At 37.2% G+C, this 19,327-nt stretch overlaps 1 protein-coding gene across 6 annotated transcripts in view; it reads left to right on the forward strand.

The window, feature by feature from the left end:
• The window catches only part of DMD (dystrophin), a 2,254,125-nt gene that overhangs the window by 1,684,850 nt on the left and 549,948 nt on the right, over positions 1-19,327 (forward strand). The window lies entirely within an intron of this gene.

The raw sequence follows: 19,327 nt of genomic DNA on the forward strand, positions 1-19,327 counted from the left end.
AATGTATGGCAAAACCAATACAGAATTGTAAAGTAAAATAAAAAATAAATTAAAAAAAATAATAAATAAATAAAGCATTTTAGTATAACAAAAAAAAAATAAAGAGAGATACATGTTCAAAAAAAAAAAAAAAGAAAGGGAAAAAAAAAAAAAGATGAAGGACCTGAAGATTGGTGAAATCAAATGACTTGCCCACAGTCAGAAAGGTAGTGACATAGCTGTGCAATTAGACAAAAATAAAAGATGGATTTATAGGTAGATGAGCCATTTACCAGCCTGCTTTGAGAACTCTATCCAAAGAAATATTGTTCTACTCCATCATGACGCATACTGCCCCATCTTTAATCTAACAAGAAAGTCATTTTGGGGTTCATGATGGAGTTACAGCTACTGATGGTGCCATCATTGTATCTCACTCTGTGTACCCAATGGGAAAATTTGTGCAGTGTAACATGACTCATAATTTCATTTCCCATTATATACCTAATGACAATCAATGGCTCTTAGAGACACCATCTCCTCAAACTAGGTCCTGTCTCTAAATTATCTAGTCTTAACCCCTTGGGCTTTTCTTTCATTAGCATTATCCTAATTATATTAATAAAATTATAAACAAAAACATGAATTATGTAACTAATTGTTAAATGATTGTCCTTCACATTAGTCTAAACTCCTTGAGGACAAAGGCTATCTTTCTTATTTGACATATCCTGAACCAGGTGATACAGTAGGGAGCTGGTAAACATTGTGTTTTTCTAATTGAAATGTAGCTGATGTACAATATTATGTTAGTTTCTGATAAACTACCTAGTAATTTGACATTTGCACATATTATGAAATGATCATTATGATAAGTCTGTTCCCATACAAAGTTATAACAATGTTATTCACTATATTCCTTGTACTGTATGTTATATCCCTATTGCTTATTTATTTTATAACTGGAGATTTATACCTCTTAATCCCCTGCACTTATTTCACCCCTTTACCTCCTCTTCCCTTCTGGCAACCACCCATTTGTTCTCTGGCTATATGAGTCTGTTTTCATTATGTTTTGTCTGTTTCATAGATTCCACATATGAGATCATACAGTATTTGTCTTTGTCTAACTTATTCACTTAGATGATATCCTCTAGATCCATCCATGTTGTCACAGAGGGCAAGATTCTAATATTTATAGCTGAGTAATATTTCAACCTAGACAGCATATTAAAAAGCAGAGACATTACTTTGCCAACAACGGTCCATCTAGTCAAAGCTATGGTTTTTCCAGTAGTCATGTATGGATGTAAGAGTTGGACTATAAAGAATGCTAAGCACCAAAGAATTGATGCTTTTGAACTGTGGTGTTGGAGAAGACTCTTGAGAGTCCCTTGGACTGCAAGGAGATCCAACCAGTCCATCCTAAAGGAAATCAGTCCTGAATATTCATTGGAAGGACTGATGTTGAAGCTGAAACTCCAATACTTTGACCATGATGCGAAGAACTGACTCATTTGAAAAGACCCTGATGCTGGGAAAGATTGAAGGTGGGAGGAGAAGGGGATGACAGAGGATGAGATGGTTGGTTGGCATCACCACCTCAATGGACATGAGTTTGAGTAAACTCCGGGAGTTGGTGATGGACTGAGAGGCCTGTTTGCAGAGTCAGACTGAGCGACTGAACTGAACTGAAATTACATTTTTCACTGACCCAAAAGAATCTGTGATTTGCCAAGCTAATTTGATTCATGCCTCTAAAGTTCTTTCATGTTTCCTTCTCACATACACTCTACGAAAATTCATCCACTTGCGTAGTTTCAGTCTGCTGATGACTATCCATTTATACCATTTGCAGCTGAGAGTCATCTTTGAATTTCAGACCAGCATATCTGATTTACTTCTTTTTATTTATTGTGATGTCCTGTAGGAATTTCAAACTTAATAGCCCCAAAGCTGAACTCATCTTTTTCCTCTTACAACCTCTTTTTCTAGATGCAACCTGCTTCTCTTTCTGCTTCTCCATGTCTCAGTGTAAGTGCCATTTCCTCCAGGAAGCCTTCCCTGACTACCAACCCCAAAGCCCATACTCTTTTGGCCCCTTGTTATTGTGCTTATCTCACTACACTGTCCTTAAGTGTTTGCTGGTCTTTGTCTCTAAGGAGAATGTTTATTCTGTGAGGGTATACACAGTGGCTGTTTATCGACCATATTATCTAGCACTTATCTTGACATACAGTATCTCCCCACAAAACATTTTTTGGTTAAATAGGGAATTGAACAAACAAACAAACAAAAATAACTGTTAATGTTCTGGTGTGCCAGTAACTCAACACAGAAGAAAAATGTACCTATTAGGATCACTTTCAGTTTCAAGTAACAGAAAACCCAAGTTCAATAGCTTACCTAATGGAGGTCTGTTTCTGTCACTTAAGGAGAAGTTCAGAATTAAGCAGCTGCTGACATGAGCACAGTAGCTCAGCAATGTTAGCCCCGAAGGCTCCTTGTTCTTCTTGGCATTTCGTTCAGAATATATGCATTCCAGCAGGAAGAAGGGGCAGCAAAAGGGGCAGTGCTGGTGTCAAGAAAATACGGCTTTCCCAGGAACTTTTGGGTCAGAACTATGCCACCAAACCACCTCCGGTATCTAGGAACTGGGGTTGAGCCAGCCAATAGGGAGTGTCTGCCATGAAGGGTATGGAAGGAAGAAACTGATCAACTCTCATGGTGTAGCTGGGCAGCATGAAATTCCCTGGAGAGACCACCAGTCAAATCTGAGTTAATACAGTACAGTCATGTAGATCATATGTTCATGCACAATGCACTCTTGTAGGATTGTCATAACAGTGTCCACTGTTATGGTGTCGGTGTTGGTTCTGGTCAGTGTGAAAGGGCATGAGGAGAGCTGGATTCTCTATTGGCTAATGATGCCTTTACATGGGAAGTGCACATTCTGTGTATGCTATATGTGTCACCTGCACAGATTAAACCATATTTTACCCAATTCCATCTTCTTATATTTTATATCCTTATAGATTGTATGCTAGATAGCTAAAGAACAAGAAAACTCTTTATGTGATCTTTTGCATTTTGACCTTTTTATCCAGTATCTCGCCCAGCTAAACCCAGAAGTGAAGGAACATCACCAACATCCCCTAGATTGGTACTATTCAGTAGGGTAGACACTAGCTGTAGGTTGCCATTTAAGTTCAAATGATTACAATTAAATAAAATTTGAAATTCATTTCTTCCAGCTCATCAGCCACCTTCCATGTGCTCAGGAGCCACCAATAGTGAGTGGCTTCTCCATTGAACAGTGCAAAATTGAACATTTCCATCATCACAGAAACTTTTATTGACTGTCCTGCTTTAGATCATCTTTGTTTCCATTCCCCTATGCAGTTTAGCATACATATATAACAATTGCATACCATATTACTTTAAAAAATAGTTTTTGGCAAGTTTTGTAAATGAAAAGTATTTCCTTTCAAAGTGGTTCATGTTATTCCATTTCCTTGCTTGTACCTTTGTCTTCTGTTTGTCCATTTTCTAGAGTTGATGTTTAACATCTCAAAAACTACAACTATCCCAGAATATAAACACTTTACCTTTGTTGTTAATCATATAAACATAATTTTAAAGGAAAAATTATTGATATTTGGGTTTGGGGGAAAAAGTATGTCATGACTTTGAAAAATATCTGTAACCAAGACTTCTTAGGTAGGAGAAACTGTGTTGAAAACATTCTGACTACATCATTTCCCATGGTTCCAGTTTTACCACTGAACACTGATACATTGCCTGCACTGAAACTTTCCATCATATGGATCAGTTCAGTTCAGTTCAGTCGCTCAGTTGTGTCCGACTCTGCGATCCCATGAACTGCAGCACGCCAGGCCTCCCTGTCCATCACCAGCTCCCGGAGTTCACCCAAACTCATGTGCATCGAGTCGGTGATGCCATCCAGCCATCTTATCCCCTGTTGTCCCCTTCTCCTCCTGACCCCAATCCCTCCCAGCATCAGAGTCTTTTCCAATGAGTCAACTCTTTGCATGACATGCCCAAAGTATTGAAGTTTCAGCCTCAGCATCAGTCCTTCCAATGAACACCCAGGACTGGTCTCCCTTAAAATATACTGGATGGATCTCCTTGCAGTCCAAGGGACTCTCAAGAGTCTTCTCCAACACCACAGTTCAAAAGCATCAATTCTTCGGCACTCAGCTTTCTTCACAGTCCAATTCTCACATCCATACATGACCACTGGAAAAACCATAGCCTTGACTAGACGGACCTTTGTTGGCAAAGTAATGTCTCTGCTTTTGAATATGCTATCTAGGTTGGTCATTGGAGAAGGCAATGGCACCCCATTCCAGCACTCTTGCCTGGAAAATCCCATGGATGGAGGAGCCTGGTAGGCTGCAGTCCATGGGGTCACTGAGGGTCAGACACGACTGAGTGACTTCACTTTCACTTTTCACTTTCATGCATTGGAGAAGGAAATGCCAACCCACTCCAGTGTTCTTGCCTGGAGAATCCCAGGGACGGGGGAGCCTGGTGGGCTGCTGTCTATAGGGTTGCACAGAGTTGGACACGACTGAAGTGACTTAGCAGCAGCAGCAGGTTGGTCATAACTTTCCTTCCAAGGAGTAAGCGTCTTTTAATTTCAACATATACAAAAACTTTGTGCATTTGGAAGCCTACATAAAGCAATAAAATCTTTACTTCAGTTTAAAATTTTTGAATGTTAAATAAGGTACAAAAAAGTATTACTCAGAAGAACTTTACTTTGGTATCATATACTGGCAAGCTGTAGTTCCAAGACATAATCAAAAGCAAAAACAAGCTAATTTTGTTTTGTAGTTTAGTGTTCAATTTAAGTTTATTAATTGGTTAGAGGAATCTTCAAATTCTATACTGACTTTGATGGGACCTTTAATTACCATTTTATACAGAGAAGTACAAATAGCCACATGGACCTAAAATGACTTAATCTAGCATTCATGAATATTTTAAAAAGCTGCTTCTCATGTAAATCCTGTACTTTAGCAATTCATAACAGAACATAGATCATCATTGTGACATGTGTAGGAAAATATTTTGTTTCCCTGATCATATGCCGTATAGAGTCCATGTTAACATATAAAGCCAGAAATGTGGGCCTTTGCAAGTTCATTTCTTTCCCTTCAGTTTCTGTGAATAGATATGAATTGGTGAATAAGATGATATTAGATGTGATATTACATATTATTATGAGAAGCCTCTAAGGATTAGATTTCAAGGACTGCCATCTGGCTGATGACTTTATGATGACACTGTCATGAGATTTCATTTCCTTATTTCTATTCCAGGATCACTCTTTAAACAAGAAATGAGCATTAACTCTGAATTGTCTGTCTGTAGCTATAGGAGGACTTCTCCAGCTACTTCAGCAAGGAGCAAACTCATCAAGTAGAGGGGCTGGTCCTAATACCAGCAGGTTCAGCATGACTGGCAGTCCTTCACAAAAGCTCCCAGATACCTGAGAAATCTCTCTAGGTTCTAAGAAAGATTTAACATGTATTTGTGTGCATGTATAAGTGTGTATATACATATTCATGAATATATATGCACATATACTGTCCCTAAAATTGTATTTCAGTATTCCCCTGTCCACTTTAATAATATGCTTCAAATGTTCATAATTACAATTAAAAGTTGAAAAGCTGAAGGATTATCATCTGTGTTCTTCATCTTTGGCAACAATGAAGCCCTTGTAAATCACTCCTTGCTTCTCTATTTCTAGGTCTTTTTTCTTTTTCACTTTAAAGAAGGAAGAAAAGGGAGAAAAAATTGAGCCCTATATTGTGTGCACCAAAGAGCTACTGTAACTGAGTACTGGATCTCCTCTTTTACATCTTTCAGTATATTTTTTTTAGTAACCATTCTGCTTTCTTTCTCTGGGATTTTTCAATTTCTTCTTTCTTCTTGCTTCTCCCCTTCAGCCAACCATCATGTTCAAGTTTCCCTCATCCTAAAATAACTTTTTTAGGATACCAACATTTCTATCCAGCTATCCTTGTTTCCCCTTTACCATCAAAAAATTTTAAAGCAACAATTGACATTATTATTTCATATTCTTCAGCTTCCAGTTATGCTTTGACCCACTTCAATCTGGCTTCCCTCACACTACCACTTTCCTGAAGTAAGGACTCATTAAGATTCTCAAAAATTTTTATGATAGCTAGTTGCCCTGTTTTTATTTATCCATCTACTTGACTTCATTTTAACCTTGGTTCAGCTTATCAACTCTACTAGTTGAAACTTTCCCTTCTTTGATTTCCGAAACAATATTATTTTGCAATTCTATTTCTCTAGTAATACAGTAAGCATGAAGTACATGGTGCAATGCCTAGCACATAGTAACAGCTCAGTAAATGTCATCTATCATAAACATTTTAAAAATTCATTCACTCAGTGAATATTTTAGTGCTGGGTATGTGCTCAGTAGGCTCAGTTCTTGGTCCAAGGTATACAGCAGAGAAAAGCCCTCCCCTCATGAAACTTACATCCTGGGAAGAAGTGAGAAACAGACATTAAAAATTAAAATAGTTAAATGTATGGGATATAAGATTGTGATAAGTGCAATGTAGAAACATAAAGAGGGCAAGCAGTTGAGAATGTGTGTATGAGTGAGCATGGGGTGGAAGAGAAGGGTCATTACTTAAGTATGGTGGTTAATAAAGATCTCAGTAAAAGGTTTAAGCAAAACCTAAAGAACCTAAGGAAGTGAACCCTGTAGACTGTTGGAAGAAAAACAGTACAGGAGGGTTCTAATAACTGGAAATCCTCTGAGACAGGCATATGCTTGGCTGGTTGAAGGAACCTTAATGAAACCTGTATGATAGTAATGGGTCAAGCAAACAAGAGTGCAGTAGACAAGGCGTTCAGAGAGGTGAGAAGAATCTGATTACATTGAGCCTTATAGGCCCCTCCATGGACTTTTGCTTTTACTTTGAATGAAATGGGAGTCATTGGAGGGTTTTGAGCAAAGGAATAGCATCTTTAACTTCTTTGGCCCCTCTGCAATAACAGACTGAAGGAAAGCAGTGAAACCATTAGGAGACTGTTGTCGTAATTCATTCAAAAGACAACTGTGATTTGGACCAGAATATGAGAGGTGAATGTGGTAAGAAATGGTTGACTTCTATGATATTTTAGGACACAGCCCAAAAGGTTTTGTAATGGTTTAGATTTAGGTATGGAAAAGAGGCATCAAGGAAGACTATGGAGTTTTTATCCTGAGCAACTGGAAGATGGGAGACTCACTGAGATGGAGGAGGCTCTAAAAGTAACTCATGTTTTAGGAAGTACATATGGACATGCCACTTTTGAGATGTCTATTAAGCATCGAGGTGGAGATGTGGAGTAGATAGCTGGCTATAAAATCTTAAGTTCTAGGCAATGACAGGGACCCAAGATACAAATCTGGGAGTTGTAACAATAATCAGTGTACACTCTCTTTGCTGTATACAACCTTTAAATCCTGGTGTTCCATTCTTAAATCTCTCTTTTATTTTTCTACACACATTTCAACTACCTTTGTCTGTCAACTTCAACTGCCATTAAGACTCCTCAGTGTTTTCTTTCCAGCTCACATCTTTGTCCTCTTCTCTAGAACTATACTTCCAGCCACCTCCCATTCATCTCCATCTGCATTAACTACAGGCTCCAAAATGTCTAAAGTGCCCCTGAAACAATGCATGTTTCCTATGTTTTTAGGGAAAGCATAACTTAATTGCTTGATTGTCTTTAATGCTGGAAACTTAAGAATTACCTTCTACTTTTTCCTCCCTCTCTCTTCTCTACTCATACCTGTATTAAGTTGGCTTCTAAATTCTGTGACTTCTACTGCAAAAATTTCTCTTAAGACTAATGCCTTTTCTTTATTCTTCTTCATCACCTCATCCTAAAGCCTCTTCACATTATACCTGGTAGATTGTGACCATGTTTTCTCTGTGCTCCCAACCACTGAATCTCTACACTCACTTGGTATTCACACTGCCCCAGAGTTATTTTCCTTAAAACTAATCTTCTGATTTCTCTTTCCTCTTAACACTCTTTTTTTTCCTCTTGAAATCTGATGGATGATATTTTCATAGGTGATATATTCCCGAAAGCATGCCCCAATTTTTCCAACATCAGAAACAAACAAAATTGATTTATTTTCAGGGAAGAAAAACAAATAATACCACAATGTGTGTTTGTTTGTCAGTTTGTTTATTTAGCAAAGGGGCAGGCATGTGAACTTCATAAAGTAGTCTTCCACTCTGTTCACAAAATGCTGTCCTTTCTCAAAACATTTTTGGAATTCCTTTTCTGGAACTCCTTGGGGACTGTTTTCTGATCTTCAGAAGACTGTTATATTATTGTGTAGCCACACCTTGTGTTTGGGGTAACAAACACTGTACTCACTAATTGTCTGTGTATTAAAAGAAATGAAGCAATTCATCAGATATTGGGCACTAAATGGCTTTGGATTATTTCCAGAAACTTAGAAGATGAAGATTTACTGCTGCCCTCTAAGCTACGTAAAGAATATGATATGATGCTAACAGGAGATTTGTTGAAAATATGACTTTTTAAGTCAGAGACTGCCTATTCTATATTTGTAGCATGTTATGGTCATAAATATTAATGCTACAAAGGACCCTAAAGCCACCAGTTCAAAATTCTCAATTTAGAGTAGCCCTATTTTTAATCCCTCTCATGCAAAATATACCTTCTAGTCCATTTTTAGGACTAAAGGGGATTTGGTATATTGAAAAATTCAGTCGTTTAGCAACTCTTCTAGGTACACTTCTTTTGGCACTAGGAGGACATTTCTCTAGCCTCTTCAAGACAAAGTTGTATATATAGTTATAAGGCACTATGGTTTTTATACTGCTGAGACCCTGTCTTCTAAATGATTATGAAGCATAAGAATTCTCGCCATCTCACAATAGGATAATGTATTAATATACCTGTAATGCAAACCTTGGGGCTCTTGGGCCAGTGAGTGCTGTGATCCATGCGAATCTAAAAGGTTCATGGTGGCAACTGCCTGCTTCACTTTATGTCATTTCCTTTAAAGCAATTAGAATGTTTCTAGCTTGCAGGGATTGCATAAAAAGGGAGACATTTGGAATCATATCATTGGTGATTTACTGGTGTGGAAAATTACCTAGTCGTGTAGCCAAGTAGCTGTGTTCATTTTAACCCAGTCCTGCAGTCCTAAACCAGGCCCTCCAAGCACACCAAAATACATGCTTACAAATGCCTCTTCATACTGTTTACCCATGAAAAGACTTTAAAAATTAAAAAAAAAAAGACATAATTGTTTCCTAAAGTGAGGCTATAGGATGCCAGCAGACCTTTTCTTCATTCATTCATTTAATATTATGGTGTCTAAAAGTAAAACAAATGAGTGAAAGTTTCGCTTGCTTCATTTAACTGAACCATTAATGTTAACAACAGCATCCATTATATTACTTTTCAATTATATTTTCATTTTTCATTGTCTCCACATCACTATCATTCTCGAAGTCTTTAAAACATTCAATAAAATATATAAATTTAGCTGGACTTTATTTTTAGAAAGATGAGCTATTTTGACAAATTGGTATAATCATCATTTGATTTGGGATTTTATCTCTCCAATTCTAACAGTCATTCTAGTTTGGGGATCTTTGGGCTTCATTCAATTTATTTATTTATTTATTTATTTTTAATTTTAATTTTTACTTTATTTTACTTTACAATACTGTATTGGTTTTGCCATACATTGACGTGAATCCACCACGGGTGTACATGAGTTCCCAAACATGAACCCCCCTCCTACCTCCCTCCCCATAACATCTCTCTGGGTCATCCCCGTGTACCAGCCCCAAGCATGCTGTATCCTGCATCGGACATAGACTGGCGATTCGTTTCTTACATGATATTATACATGTTTCAATGCCATTCTCCCAAATCATCCCACCCTCTCCCTCTCCCTCTGAGTCCAAAAGTCTGCTCTACACATCTGTGTCTCTTTTGCTGTCTTGCATACAGGGTCATCATTGCTATCTTTCTAAATTCCATATATTTGTGTTAGTATACTGTATTGGTGTTTTTCTTTCTGGCTTACTTCACGCTGTATAATCAGCTCCAGTTTCATCCATCTCATTAGAACTGATTCAAATGTATTCTTTTTAATGGCTGAGTAATACTCCATTGTGTATATGTACCACAGCTCTCTTATCCATTCATCTGCTGATGGACATCTAGGTTGTTTCCATGTCCTGGCTATTATAAACAGTGCTGTGATGAACTGTTGGTGGGAATGCAAACTAGTACAGTCACTATGGAGAACAGTGTGAAGATTCATTCAATTTATAATAGGGATTTATTTTCTTTCTATAAACCATTAATTCATATGTATTTCTGAAAGTAAAAAATATGTAGAACATGTAGGTATTAGTGAGTTTTTATGGAATTTATTCTTTTCAACTTCCTCCCCCAGAGAAGGGGGTCACTGAAGCATGTCTAGGTAGTGATCAACAGCAGCTCTTTCTCAGTCCCCTTTTATCACTTGGGAAGCATGATCTCATCCCTGACTCATTGAGGCAAGGAGCCCAGCTCAGGCTCTTTGTGTTGTTTCTTGAGCCCGGTAATTCTGAACTCCTGGTAGCCACTACATACTTCCCAGAGCCCATCAGCTTCATGTCTTCAGCCCTGCATACTACTTCATGTTTCTGTGCCATTGCTGACCCACAGATCTATCTGTCTTGTTTTCTAAGCTCAGATTGTACCTTTTGGTTTTGTGTTTTTATATTTTACCTATACCATTGATCTGTGTTTGAAAGTTTCTTCTATACTTTGAAACAATTTTCTCCTGATATAAAATGATATCTACTAACTATAGAAAAATTTAAAACTTGAGAAATAATCACCATCAACATTTTTTTTAGCATTTTCTTTCATAGTTTGGTAAATGTATTTTGTTTATATTTATTTAACTTACTCCCAGTTTAGTAACAGTTGAAAGCATTCCCAGATTGCTTTTTTTTTTCTTTTAAAAATCCTTACTACCTTTTTTTAGGGAGGTAATGCATACATATTATCTTTTCAAGAGAAAAAAAATGGGAGGAGGAATACTTTCTTGAGGTACATTGTGACTTATTAAATAATCAGAAACAAAAGCAGTATCTTCATGCCTCCAGCCAATGTTTTATGCTCTGGCCATTCTGCCTAGCTTCAGTACTCAGCCAAAGAGATAAAAACTATTTAAATTTGTGGGAAATCAATTCCCCATTCAAGTCAGTGGTGGTGTGTTTTTAATATTTTCTAATATTCAGCTTCTCAGTTACCCTTATCAAATCTCTAATATGGTACTCATGACCATTCTGTGGCCAGCCAGTGTCTTCATGCCATAGAGCATTGAAAGCAAGTCAGACAGACCTAATCCAAGCCCCTTTGGAGACTTTAACCCACATTTCATAGTTTTATGGCCACTCATACAATTCCTGAGGAGTTATGTTTTTCTTTTGTATTGCAAGTATTTTAAATCTACCTAGTGAAATTGAATTAGCTCTTAAACATCAATTTTACCACAACTTCTTTTTTAAATTTTTAAATGAAACAAACACTCAACAAAAACGGTCAAACACAACTTGCATCCTGAGACAAATTAAGTGAATAATCATCATGAAGTCATAATAATTATTTATGATTTTTATGTTTTTTGGTAGCAAGACATGACTTATTAATGTTTAATATGTGGGTCACACCTAAGTTGCCTATTAAGACAGACATGCTAAAATGGCATTGTTCTTTTTAGCTGTGAGTATAGCTGCTGACCTCTACTTAGACAGAGCTGGTGTTCCAAACCAAAATCTGTGTCTCTGAGGCCTATGCTCTCTTCATTGCTTTTTAATGAATACATATCAACTTGGAAGGAGGTTCTGGCAGCTTTTCACAGTAATCTAATCTCAGCTCTGTCCTCTTCAATATTTCCATCAGTGACTTGGATGAAGACGTAGATAGCATTCTTATCAAATTTGCCAATGACACAAAGCAGAGAGAAATGACAAACACAGTAGACGAGTATCAGGAGCCAAAAAGATTTCAGCAAATTGGGGTGGAAGGCTGAATATTGAAAGGTGAAATTAGTTCAAGAGAAAAGCAACATAAAAGACAAAATCCAGCTGACTTAAGACTGGAAACAGAGAGAAGAAGATTCCCTGAGATGGAGAGTTGTGTGCAGGTTTGTGGAGAGTGTTTCCATGAGATACACGTATAAGTATGTGACAGAGGTAACACTGGGCGGAAAGAGAAGCTACCCTGCAGTGAATGTGAGGCCTGGGGAGTGTCTAAGGGGAGGTCTGGAATTTGTAGTTCCCTCCAGAGATGTGCTGAATTGAGGCAAGGGAGCTGGGCCTTTGTATTCCAATACCAGCCAGTTACTGGTTCTGGGTCACTCTGTGGGAGAGGGCAACTTTGGATAAAACCTACAATTGAGGGCAGTTTCCAGTGAGAGTGGCAGCTGCGAGCTGTTAGCAGCCAGTGATCCCACCAAAAAGGGCATGGGTTTTGGCAGAGCATCAGTGTATATACTACCCAAGCATTGCCCCAAAGTGTGGTCCCTGGACTAGCAGCATTAGCATCATCTATGAGCTTGCTAGAAATGCAAATACGTGGGTCCTACCCCAGCCTACTAAATCAGAATCTCTGGGGATGTGGCCCAGAAAATTTTTAACAAGCTGTCCAGGCTCCAGGTCATTTCTATGAATATTATAGTTTGAGAACCACTGCACTGTGTCAACCAGGAACATTCAGAATTGGGAGATAAGACAGGTTTTAGTGACAGTCATCTTTCCCTTCTCTCTCACACACACACTACAATAGAGCAATAGGAGAGAAAAATTAGGGAGCTGTTAGGCTGAATCAATTCAGGCATGTAATGTAGTCTAAGAACTTATATTTCAATTTAGCAGAGAGAGGAATTTTGTGATCAAGCTGTCCAAAGGTGAAACAGGCTGCCTCTTAAGGTTGTATAAGTATTCAAGAACAGGCTGGGTAATGCCTTGGTGTGATAATTTCAAGCATCAGGTAGACACATGACTGACTTTAGCATCCTGATCATCACCCTCCCATGCTTTTCTTCTCTCTTTTTTCCCCTAATTGAGTCTCTGCCAGAACTAGTTAACTCAAGAAAGGTTATATGGCCCAAAAGAAAAGTTTAGGCATTATCAGGTTAAGTCAAAGTAAACAAACTTCCATAAAACTAATCAGAGTTTCATTATACTGTATGAATTATGAATACACAATGTGTGTTTGGGAATGCATGAGGAAAAGAATAGTCTATATAGCATGCATACATTCTAGAATTTTATGTAACCGATTTCTCTAGGAGAATCTTACAGGCCACTATAAGGACAATGCTCAGTATTCAATAAGCATTTATAAGAGAGATCACATAACATGTAGCCCAGGCTGCCTCATGGAGAGCATTTCACTGTAGGTTACCTAAGTAGTATTCTCAAGTGCTATTAGAGCAACTTTTCAGTAGGGTATAAATTTATAATTTTGCATACCAATCAAGGGAAGCTGTGTTATTCTACCTTTGGACTCTAAACATGCATATTTTCTATTATTCCTTGGATCTATTATTTTCACTTCATATTCTATTAGAAGTTTAGGAACATTGTCATGGGTGGGTGGATGGTTAGATAGATGACATAGATATAGATAGGTGGGTGGATAGATAAGGAAGAGGAATCAGAGAAAGAGAAAATGAAAGAGGAGGAAAAGAAGAAGGAAAACAACTATGGAAACAATGACAGTAATGACAGAGAAAGCTTGATTCTCTGGCACAGCATATTTGAGTCATACTGAATCTTTGTTTTCCTGAAACATTCCACAATGAGAATAGAAGGTAGACCATTCAGAAATCACACAAGTAATCTTGGATCCCTTTAGTAAAAGAAGTCTCTCTACTTTAGCAAATAGCGATAAGCAAGAGAGTCTATTACAATTGCTGCAATCTGCTAATATGTATTTTTTTTTTCTCCTGAAACAAATTCCATTAACCCGCCTTGATACTCTGTCCTCATCAACATGTTAATGACATGGGACTAACTCTTAGAGGTTTTTTTTTTCCCCCCACACAAAACATAATCTGCAACCTGCTAATGATTGCATTTAGCCTAATTGTAAGGTTGCTGCTAGTGACAGAAAAATGTATCCTGGCAGACAGACACTTCTAGAAGCTCAGCCAAGCACTTGGTGTGTGTGAATCAGCCTCTATATACTTCTCACTTGGCAACCATTCCTGATGGAGAGACCCAATCTGCTCTGAGGAGAGGCCAGGGCTATTCAGTAGAGTACCTGGAGAAGCGCAGTTCTAGCAGGATTTTATAGACCTCTTGGCACACCAGTGGCTCAGGACACCTTGACCACAAGCCCTTAATCAGAAGGGCAGGGCGGCCTGCTCAGGCTGAGTTCTGCACTCTCTTGTCAAATAACAAGCAAAGAGACAGACATCTTTACCAATTGCTAGTCCGCATTCTAAATGAATATAACATTTCACACATTTGAGTTCACTGAGTCTGTGTTGCCAATTTCATTATCAAAATATTTATAACTCAGGAAAGCATACTAAGATGCAGAGAGTCTATTACTTTCACAAGTTCAAAACCCCAACGTTGTGACAGTTCTGATGCAGAAATTCTTGCATTTGAAGAAAAAGAAGACAGACTTTCTTTTCGTTTCCTTATGTTTACATTGAAGTATTATTTGTATGATCTTAGGTTCGCTAATTCAGGGGTCCCCAACCTCCAGGATCTAAGGCCTGAAGATCTGAGGTGGGCCTAATGTAATAATAATAGAAATAATGAGAACAATACATGTAATGAGCTTGAATCATCCTAAATCCATCCCCACCCCAAACCCTGGTCCATGGAAAAACTGTCTTCCACAAAACTGGTCCCTGGTGCCAAAAAGGTTGGGGACCACTGCCATAACTCTTTGAGAATTTTCTCATGTAGGGTGATTTGTTACTTTTTAATATTTTGAACAAATCTAATGCATATATATATATATACACATACATGTAAGTAATTTTATTAACTCTTTTCTATCTTTGCCAACATCATTAATATGACTGATTCCAAAAGGGCATCTAAGCAAGTATTTGCCATTCTTCTTGGAAAAGCAAGTTTCTCTCCATTTTTCTTTATCTCTTTTCCAAACTGTAACCAAATTTTGCTTTTGAAACGGGTTACCTGGTAGAGCCTCTATTCTAACTTTGAAAAAAAAGACTCAAACATTGACAGTTACGTGTGTACTAGTGTCATTATTACATAATGAAAATATCTGAGGAGAAAAGACTGATATTGACCTATATTTTTCATTTGCTAGTTAATCACTTTGGTGAAAATTAAGCATTCTTTTCCAGATACTGCAATGGTTGTTGGAGATGCTGAACGAATTCTCCTTGTATTTATATTTATAAATACATATGCTAGGAAAGTATAATAATAATATCTTTTTCTCTAAGGAGAGACATAATATTTACTAATACTAGCTTTTGTTCCTTCTAACATATATACGAAGAATTTTCCATACTGTTATAATTTAATGAGGGAATCTACAGAATTTTAAATTTACTTGCACTGAGTTAATAACCAAGATTTTTTTTTAAATGTGCCCTTTGTAGAATTACTATTACACACTTATTTAATACTACTATTGTGTCATTTGAGTACATATTCCACTCACAAAACAAATATGCGGTATTTTTAGTTCTAACACCAAGGCTACACCAATACTTTTATTTTTAGCACATCATTTTTTATGAAGATTAAAATAATTATGTTGCACGTTGCAAGTTTTAAGAGCTACTTTAAAATATATGCTCCAGGAAAAACATGATCAGGTGGGGGAATTATGATGTTCATACTTTCAAATGAAAAATCAGATACATATGTGCCAATCAAAAACACTTGATTTTTATAGGATAATGAACTACAACTTAACCTCTAGAGACAGCCATTATTTTCCTCCAAGAACTCAAACTACTTAATGATAAAGTATTAAACTTAGTCCCAGAATCTAGTTATATAATGATACAAATGTTATAAACAAGAAAGGGAAAAAGAATAAAAAGCTTATCCACAAATTATTTGTTTCTGCTGACAACATTTATTGAAGAAAGTGCATGAATGACATACACAGTGGTCTCTCAGAGGTGCGGAGTAGCCATAAACTCTGTGTTTTCCATCATTACAGCAGGGACTTAAAGAGCTGGGCTCAACTTCTGAAAGTTGCTTGGGGAGCCAATGATTTCTAAGTAATCACTGTAACATTTTTTAAATTAAATTCAGCAATTTCACTAACACCAGGTGAACAGATAGATCACACTCAGCAGCATGGCCATGCTGAATGGCATTCCTCTTTCCCAGAGGTGCTGTCTCATTCATTGTCAATCCTGTAAACAGGCCTCGCCTCCCCTCGCCTGGATTGTGATGTGGGGAATTTTATCTCTCTGTGCTCACAGGACTCATAGAGCAAAATAAGACTTGGATTAACAAAAATTTAACTCCCATTCTGTGGCAAGCAAGAGCAAGTGTAGCATAACTACACTTACCTGAATGAACATTAATAGGAAAGTGACCAGACTGTTCAGTAATCTACTTGTGTGGGGTTTTAAAGTTAGAAAGATGGTAATGATAACCCTGTATGCGAGACAGCAAAAGAGACACAGATGTATAGAACAGTCTTTTGGACTCTGTGGGAGAGGGCGAGGGTGGGATGATTTGGGAGAATGGCATTGAAACATGTATAATATCATATATGAAACGAATCACTAGTCCAGGTTCAATGCATGATACAGGATGCTTGGGGCTGGTGCACTGAGACGACCCAGAGGGATGGTACGGGGAGGGAGGAGGGAGGGGGGTTCAGGATGGGGAACACGTGTATACCTGTGGCAGATTCATGTTGATGTATGGCAAAACCAAGACACTACTGTAAAGTAATTAGCCTCCAATTAAAATAAATAAATTTATATTTTAAAAAAAGATGAAGTGTTATACCACCATCAGTGCTATCACTATCACTGGCATATACCTTAAAACCAACTATAGCAGATCAGTTGATTAATCACTAAGGGTCTTATTTAAATGGCAAAATCTAAAGAGCATTTTTTTTTCCAGAAAGCTCATGCCAGTACTAGAATGAGCCAGACACTTTACAACTTGGTATCCATAATTTAAGTAGTTGTCCCTCGAAGGATTTCTGATTCCATTTCCTTATTACTCTGGTTGCTAGAATTTGAAAAAACACACTAAGGTAATGACAGACTAAAATAAAATGTGTTGATTTCATTACTAAAGCTTATCTCTTATTATTTTTTTTATTTTTGCCAAACTTTGCTATGTATATGTTAACCTCAGGATACTAGCAGTGGATGGTGTTGTTTTAAAAACCATGAATGTATAGTTTTCTCTAGATAATTTTAAAGAATGCTGGCTTACTTGAGAACTTTTTTTTTCCCTAAAGCTCAAAAACAAACTCTTCAAAGATTTAATTACTCTAAACAACAGAAAATGGGAACTTTGTTTTCCAAAAGAAAACAGACTCTATGGAAAAGTTGCTTATAATACTCAGCAGTACTTGGATTGTTGCCTAATCTTAAAGGAGAAAGACATCAATTAATTCATTGATAAGCATTAACATTATCCTCTCCCAATAATTCATATCATAAAAATTTGGGGCAAAATAATTTAGATGATGTTATAGTGAGACGTGACTGAGCATTCATGTGTGTATAGTATATATATAATAAATGAATGTATATAATAAAACAACACTCATTCATTCAGCCTTGATGTCTTTCCTACGCAATGGTTAAAACTTGCATCAAAAACTACTCTTTAAAAATCCATCCTAAATCCCATATAAGTATAGCTGTGGTATAAGAAAGATATTATCTCTTCTTTAGGGATATCCAAAAAACTAAGGATATTCATAATGTGGTTTGTCTTAGAAGAAATGCTCACCTTTGGGTGAATACGGATGTTTGCGAAAAATAAAACTCAAAGAAGCACTGCCTTTAATATGCCTCCTCTCTTGTTATTTCTGTCACTTCTCTGTGCTCCTGTCCCCATCTTTGCCTCCCTCACTCCCTATTCCTTTAGATCTCCACTTCAGCCTCCATGGTTTCTCCATTATTTTCAGCAGTTACTTCCAGTGGGTCTCACACTTTGTCAGGTCTTATATTCCTGTTATTGCCCATGTATCTCCCCATCCCTGGTGGCTGGAAAATCCTTGTCTCAGGCCCCTTCAACATCTTCTTGCCTTTCCAGTTCTTCTGCTTCTCGGCATTTTTTTTTTTTTTTTTTACTTTTCTAGACTCAGTCTTTGTCTCATATTTCTCTCTTCTGACTCTAAGCTTTTATCCACTTAGAAAATGGCATATCAGAGTGCTGTTCCTCTGAGCTGATCTTCAGCACAGCCATCTAAATGCTGACATGACGTGAGGTTACCTTGCTATTGTGCACTTTTTCCATAGTATATGCAAACTGCCTTGATCCAGGTCAAAAGGTATCATAATTAGGAAAATAAAATACACAAAAGCCTCCTCAATTATTTTACCCTAGAAATAGAGAAATGATTTTGAACCAGATACATAGAATAATACTCATGTCACACTAACAGTGTTCTCCAGTTAGCATCTTATTATAAATTCATTCCTTAGGACCTTGATATCTAGAAACTTTTCATTTTCAAATGGTAGGTACCTATCTACTAATTGCAAATTATTTTAATATATCTTTTACATAAAGATTGTCCCTTTTGAAAGCTCATTTGGAAAATAATTTGTGGGGGGAGACAATTTTTTTTAAATATTCACAATGCGTTTTTATGCCCCCATTTGTAGTCCAAACTCTGACTCTGTTAAACTTTGTGTAGCTTTTTAAAAAAATGTCTATACTTTTTCATTCCTGTGAAAACAGGTTTTCCAGAGTTAGTGAACTTAAAATAGTTATTGCATAAGTTAGAAAGTTGATTTGTTCTTTTCGTCGGGGTCATTGCTTTTTCAACACAGCAAAATTGTAAATGTAAACTTCTCCCCTAGAAGATGAGCTGGGCTGCAATTTTCAGCTAATTGGGAGAAGCAGCCCTGAGTTGAGCAGTGTCAGGCTGATTTGAGTCTTAAGATATGATGATGATTATTGTGTCAAATGTAATCAAGAACCTGGGCTCTGAAATAACTGAAGGCCTGGCTGTTTTTAATTCAGGTCCATATATGAAGTAGACCTCTGGCTCACTGGTAGTCACAGCTGCC

Source organism: Oryx dammah, unplaced genomic scaffold (genome assembly GCF_014754425.2).
Source record: "Oryx dammah isolate SB20612 unplaced genomic scaffold, SCBI_Odam_1.1 HiC_scaffold_23, whole genome shotgun sequence".
NCBI classification, from domain to species: domain Eukaryota; kingdom Metazoa; phylum Chordata; class Mammalia; order Artiodactyla; family Bovidae; genus Oryx; species Oryx dammah.